This window comes from Octopus bimaculoides, chromosome 19 (assembly GCF_046866305.1).
Source record: "Octopus bimaculoides isolate indiv1 chromosome 19, ASM4686630v1, whole genome shotgun sequence".
Taxonomy (NCBI): Eukaryota; Metazoa; Mollusca; class Cephalopoda; order Octopoda; family Octopodidae; genus Octopus; species Octopus bimaculoides.
The window spans coordinates 6,731,545-6,739,044 of NC_142946.1; the positions used below are offsets into that span (position 1 = coordinate 6,731,545).

A 7,500-nucleotide genomic window follows, 5' to 3' on the forward strand; every position below is an offset into this window, starting at 1 on the left:
TTTGTGGAGGGGTGCTCATGTGTATGTGTATAAATATACACACACACATTAGAGGATTCAATAGAATCTAGGTACATGAACACGATGGACGCCAGAAATGGCTAGGTACAAGGACATATGTTTGCAGTATGTGTGAATTTATGTATGCATAAATAGGTATTATATGCATATGTGTGTGTGTGTGTGTGTGTGAGGGTGTATGTGTGTGTGTGTGAATGCGTGTGTATATATATATATATATATATATATGAATATTTGTATATAAATAAATATATATATACGTATTTGTGCTTGTATATATTTCATATTTACATATCGCGGGTGTTTGTTTCTATGTGAACGTGTGTAAAGATATATATGTATGCGTCTGTATGTGTTCATGTGCGTGTCTGTGTATGATATACAATAATACAGGTATACTTGTATATACATGACATGAATATATATCTGCATGTGTGTGTGTGTATATATATGTATATATGTAGATATATATATATTTATATATGTGTGTGTGTGTGTGTGTGTGTGTATTTACATATATATATATATACATATATAATTATATACATATGTTTATACGTATATATACATATACATATATATATCTACACACACACAAATATACATATATGCATACGTAAAGAATTTGCATATATATATATATATATATATATATACACACACACAGATATATACGTATATGTGTGTGTGTGTGTGTGTGTACGTATGTGTATCTCTCTCTCTCTATCTCTCTCTCTCTCTCTCTCTATATATATATATATATATATATATATATATATATATATATATATATATATATATATATATATATATATATATATATATATATATATATATTCATGTATGTATGTATGTGTGTATTCGACTGTCAATATTCAATTTGTCTCGAAACTTTGTAAATTGCATTTAACATCCTCAATGAACAGTGATTAAGTCGTTTAATTAAATTCAATATAATTGCTAAAAGACTAATCACCTCTTCCCTCCCTCCGCGATTCTACTCCTACACCTTTCTCTTTTAGCTTCTTTCTACACACATAAATGTAATATATGTGTGTGTGTATGCCTATATATATATGTGTGTGTGTGTGTACATACATATATATATATATATATATATATATATATATATATATATATATATATATATATATATATATATATATATATATATATATATATATATATATATATATATTTCGTATGTGTATTTCGTGTGCAAGATTCTTGATGTGGATACGTGTGTTGAAAGAAATACAATTAAACCTTGGGAGAGGCATTATGAACCAGTGCGTGTGTTTATTACCGGCATAATGCCTCTCCCAAGGTTTAATTGTATATATATATATATATATATATATATATATATATACATATATATATATATATATATATATGTTATATACGTATGTATTTATGTATGTATTCGTGGCGGTGAATGGCCTAGTTGTTACGATTTTGCATTCACGATCGAGAGATCCTAGGTTCTACTCCTGCACAGGGCGGTGCATTGTGTCCTTAAGCAAAACTCTTCATCCCACGTTATTCTGCAATAAGTTTGACATCTAAAGTGTGGCACGTCGTGCCATTCATACAAGCAATGTCGATTTGATAGAGAAAGAGAAAGCTTTTGTGCAACATTTGATCATTAAAAACCAAACATTTGCATTGGTTGTTCAGCAAGAAATGGTAGAATCGTCTTTTTTGGACAACGAAAGACTATCATTAATTAATTTGCAGAATTGTCTTTCTCGAACTCCTGTCTACCATCGATCAGTCGATCGATCTGTGTGTATGTGTGTATGTGTTTATGTGTGTGTGTGTGTGTGTGTGTGTAAGTATGCATGTAAGCATGCAACCTGCTGCAAATTGTTGTGAGGTACGCTATCTTAATACTCTTTGTTCACTGTATACCATTCAAATATGTATGTCAAATCCTCATATAACGCATATATATATATATATATATATATATATATATACGTAAATGTTCACCCGCATATATATATATATATATATATATATATATATATATATATATACGTGAATGTTCACCCGCATGTGTGTGTGTGTGTGTGTGTGTGCGCGCGTAGGTGTGTCGGTTGGTATGTCAGCGCTACAAGCAAACTGAATGGTTTCCCTTTGCCATTAGTTACCATATTAACTTTGATTAAAGGTGACTCTCAGTGCAGTAATTACTCAAAGTTTTAACAACTTCAAAGAAATGCCGCTGGCATATCGACTGATCATTCTGCTAACATGAAACATGGAGTAAAAGTTCCAACAACAACTAACATAAATTCGTCAAATATTCTTTTCTACTCTTGGCACAAGGCCCGAAATTTTGGGAGAAGATGTCAGTCGATTAGATCGACCCCAGAACGCAACTGGTACTTAATTTATCGACCTCGAAAGGACGAAAGCAAAGTCGACCTCGGCGGAATTTGAACTTAGAACGTAAAGACAGACGAAATACCGCTAAGCATTTTGCCCAGCATGCTAACGTTTCTGCTAGCTGTCTAATATTATAATATATGTGTATTCATGTTTATTTATATAAGTATATTTTGTGGAAGCACACTGTCCCAGTGGTTAGGGCAGCGGACTCGCGGTCGGAGGATGGCGATTTCGATTCCCAGACAGGACGTTGTGTGGGAGGAATAGACACGTAGCAACGTTTTCCATTTTTACCGAGTGTTTTATGGCTATATTAGTTAATGATAGGTTGACGTGGTATCTTGTTAAATGGCCAAGCCGCTTAACCTTCATCCGCTAAAAGAGGTGCAGGTTTTTTTCCAACAATTCCTCTCTCAAACATTGAAGATTTAAAGTAAAGATTAAAAAAGCAAGATTCTGAAAACTTTTCATTTGGGATGAGGCAATAACAGAATATAAGATGAGATCATAAGCGAAACAGAATATAAGATGAGATCATAAGCGAAAATATTCACAATCGTAAATTTGACATAATTCCAAGTCGTTTACCTTTTTCGATATCTATCGATTTGATAAATAAATAGTTTGGGTTCCTCTCTGTTACAAAGAAAGGCTCTTTAGAGTAAATCAAATTTTACATTTAAAGAACCAAATGCTTATGAAATGTTTTGTTATATTCAGATATTATAGCGGCATCAGTGTGTGTGTTTGTTGGGTGTGTGTGCGTGTGTGTGTGTGTGTATATTCATATATGTGTGTGTGTGTGTGTGTGTGTGTGTGTATATAATTATGCATATGTGTGTTTATGGGTGGGTGTATATATATATATATATATATATATATATATATATATATATATATATATATATATATATACATATTTTATGTATATATGTATATAAATATGCGTATGTGTGTTTATGGGGGTGTATATATATATGTGTGTGTGTATAAACATACGTTTGTTTATGGGTGTGTGCATATATATATATATATATATGTGTGTGTGTGTGTGTATACATATAACATGTGTATGTATATATATATATATATATATATATATATATATATATATATATATGCATACTTTTATAAATAAATACACATATATAACATGTGTATATATATATATATATATGTGTGTGTGTACATGTATATATATGCGTATGTCTATATGTATACATATGCATAAATATACAAATATATATACAAGTATACCTATATACATATATATATATATATATATATATATATATATATATATATATACATATGTATATGTATATACAAAATACAAATAGTATATACAAAATACAAATAGTATATACATACATGCATACATACATACATACATACAAACAAACATACATACAAACATACATACATACATAAATACATACATACATACATACATACATATATTTGTATTTTGTCGTTTTTGCTATTTCTATCTCGATTATGTATTTATTTACGATACATTTGTATAAGTTTATGCTTTGTACACAATGTTTTCCTTGCAGCAAAATAAAACATAAATTACATCATTTGGCTTTCTCCAAATCCTGCTGACGCTCAACAAAGCTATGGCATCTCCAGACCTTAAAGGTCCACATTCTTATAAATATGAAGCTTAACTATTAATAACAGTAAAACACGGAAGTTAATAAGGCACATCATGAAGCTCTGTGGGTGGCGTTAAGTAAAGCATCCGTCGCAACCGTAATAGCATTCTTGCAATTTAATGTCATTAAAAGACATTGAAGAATCACACGATGAATACTTCTGCTCAGAAATCAATCAAATACAAGCGTTAAATGTTCGCTCTCTGCCTCGAATCGTCATATTGTAGTTTAGCATTATCACTCGGTTAGTGAGTTTGCACTGCGCTACGCTTTGTAGGACAATTATCACTAAAAACTGTATGATTATTATTATTTATTATTATTATTGTTCAGTAGTTTTATTTTTATAACGTGCTTTCACTTCACTACCGAGCGCAGCTCTGTGTGCCTTGAGTATGTGCTGTGGTTTGCTGTGATGCTCTTATGGTTACTGTATTGAAAGTGTTTTGCGTAGGATGTGTGCAGTGCCCAGTAGTGCAATTTTCTGTATGTTATATATATTTGTAAGTCCTGGTGTTTTTGTTATGTATTTGTCTGAATATTTTTTTATCATACCTAAGGCACCTACTATGATAGGAATTGTTTCTGTTATTATTATTATTATTATTATTATTATTATTATTATTATTATTATTATTATTAGGAGAGTATTGTAGTTCGCTTGAAGCATTGTGTATTTTTTGTAAAGAATAAAAAGTTTAGAATGGTACAATAATGCACTATAATACAAAAATAGGGACTAAATATCCATAGTCCGATGATATTTCGGAATTACAATTCTTCTTCAGATGTTCTTAGATTATTATTATTATTATTATTATTATTATTATTATTATTATTATTATTATTATTATTATTATTTATTATTAAGGTGGCGAGGGCGGGGAGCTGGCAGAATCGTTAGCATGCCGGGCAAAATGTCTAGAAGGTATTTCGCATTTCGCTCGTTGCTCCGTTCTAAGTTCGAACTCCGCCAAGGTCGACTTTGCCTTTCATCTTTTTGGGGGTCAGTGAAATAAGCACCAGTCACGTACTGGGGTCGATGTGATCGACCATCCTCCCCCTCCTCTCAAATTCCAGGTCTTGTACCTAGAGTTGAAAAGATTATTATTAAGGAAGCAAGCTGGTAGAATTGTAAGTACGCGGGCGAAATGTTTAGTAGTATTTCGTCCGTCTTTCCGTTCTGAGTTCAAATTCCGCCGAGGTCGAATTTGTCTTCTATCCTTTTGGGGGTCGGTAAAATAAGTACTTGTTGAGCACTTCGAAGTAATCGACTAAACCTGCCCCAAATTTCAGGCTTTGTGTCTATAGTAGAAAGGGTTAAGGAGAAAAGTTAAGGCGGCGAGCTGGCAGAATCATACATACATATTTTATATAAATATGCATATATACATATATATCATATACATGTGTATACATACATGCGTGTATGTGTGTGAAAATATAATGTATGTATATGCTTACGTATATATACGTATGCTTATATTTTTATGCATTTAATAAACCCTTACATTGAAGATGTTTATAAAGACGATGACAGCAAGGAAGAGGTTTAGGCTAATTTACGATTAGGGTTAGGGGCCGAGTTATCTACTATCTTCCATTGTATTCAGCCATCGTAAAAATCTTAGCATTCAGTTACAACAAATTTCCGGTGGACTCCATATCCATACGCTTTCCATTATTATGGAGTTTCAATGTTTTTCAAATCGTATTTGTGTGTTTCGATATTTTGTTATGAATCTAATTTAAATGCTAATGTTTGTGTTTGCGAGTTATGTTATAAATATAAAGAATGAAGCTTGAACAATATAAATACTAATGGAGAAGAAATCTGAAATGTTTGCAAAAGAGAGGAAAATTTTAAGAAACAAAACAACTGCAACTAGGATATTGTATTTGAGCATATACGAATATATATTTTTAAAATGTGATTTGTTGGATATTTACAAAAAGAGAATTGTGTATAAAATATATACAGCAAAAATATTTTGAATATTTTTGAATAGAATATAAAATATCAGACAATATTCTCTTAAAAATATGATAGTTGAAGATAGGCTTAATCCTTAAAAAATCATCGTTCATATAATGCTAATTGCTGAGATTAGCTGAGTAGGCTTACCTTCAACCAGCATCCATCTTGTTCTATATGTGTGATTAAGAATGCTGGAAAAAAAATACGTCATCTATAGATGAAACTTTATAGACTGTAATAACTATGTAAAGTAGAAATGACAATTGTGAAGTAGCAAAGAGATGTATTAAAACACAGGAATAGTCTTTAGAAAAAAAAAGAATCAGGATTTAGAGTAAAGTAATGGGGCTAATGGAATCACTTCCGGGAATAGATATGTGAAGCAATATCTTTATATACGAGTGTATCTAATAATAATTCTATATAACTGGCTGTGTGTTTGTGTTTGTATGTGAGCATCGATGGTCTGTTTCAGTGTATTAAGATTTAACTATTGTCTAAAGTGGAGATCGCTGAAATATAATACGAGATAATGACGAGAGTCGATTCAAGTGTTAGTGACCCTTTAATCAATCAAAATCTGTAACCCTAAAAAGGCCGTATCTATACAAGCCCCTTCATGTTATCCACTCATCTTCAAATCCGTCTCTCTGTCTATCAATCTATTCCTTGGCGCTGTTCAGACACCCACTTTATATTATCTTCTGCTTCCTTTTTAACGAGAGTTTTTCGGGGTTTTTTTTTTTCATATTCACTAAAATTAGTGTGACATGGTGTCATGTTGTTAACCTCTTCACTTTCATATTTCTAATCCTTTGCCTGTCCAAGCGTTTTCGTTAGCTCGTCCAAAACGTCCGTGCTTGTTTTCAGACGTTTAGTTAGCCCTTGTTTCATACGTTTGGAATAATATAAAGCCTTCCCTTCATAAGTCCCAAGTAACTAAGCTGATTGGAAAAAATTGGGAACGCATGTTATAACTAATTCATGGAGACTAGGGAAGTATTTCCTGCGTATCACATGACACATACAAGACAGATAAAGTGTTAACAATTCACAGAAAACTTTCGTTCGTTGTTCGCTGTTTTCCCAACAATTCTTCCTCTCTAAACCATTGAAGATATAAAGTAAAATAAAACGTAATAAAATTCTGAAAACTGTCCAAGACTATCGTTGTCGTTATAATGGGAAATGACATGACGTCATAAAAGAAAATTTTCATTATCTTAACTTATACATAACTCTTATTCTTTTACCTTTTACGATATCCACGTAAATGACTAGTTAATCAATGTCTGGTTCCACACGGTCGTAAGGAACAGCTCTTTGGAATAAATCAACTCATACCTTTCTACAACCATTGAAGATATGAAGTAATAAATAATGAAATTCAAGTGGTGTGATGTCATAAAAGAACATTTTCATAGCTGAAAAAAAAAAGAATAT

At 31.5% G+C, this 7,500-nt stretch overlaps 1 long non-coding RNA gene across 1 annotated transcript in view; it reads right to left on the reverse strand.

The window, feature by feature from the left end:
• The window catches only part of LOC149131753 (uncharacterized), a 33,961-nt gene extending 26,486 nt beyond the window's left edge, over positions 1-7,475 (reverse strand). Inside the window, exons 1-2 of the long non-coding RNA XR_016245164.1 lie at positions 7,311-7,475; positions 6,205-6,248 (exon numbers count right to left, since the gene is read on the reverse strand). This is a non-coding gene — a long non-coding RNA (uncharacterized LOC149131753). The remainder of the gene's footprint in view (positions 1-6,204; positions 6,249-7,310) is intronic.
• Positions 7,476-7,500: the final 25 nt, after the last annotated feature.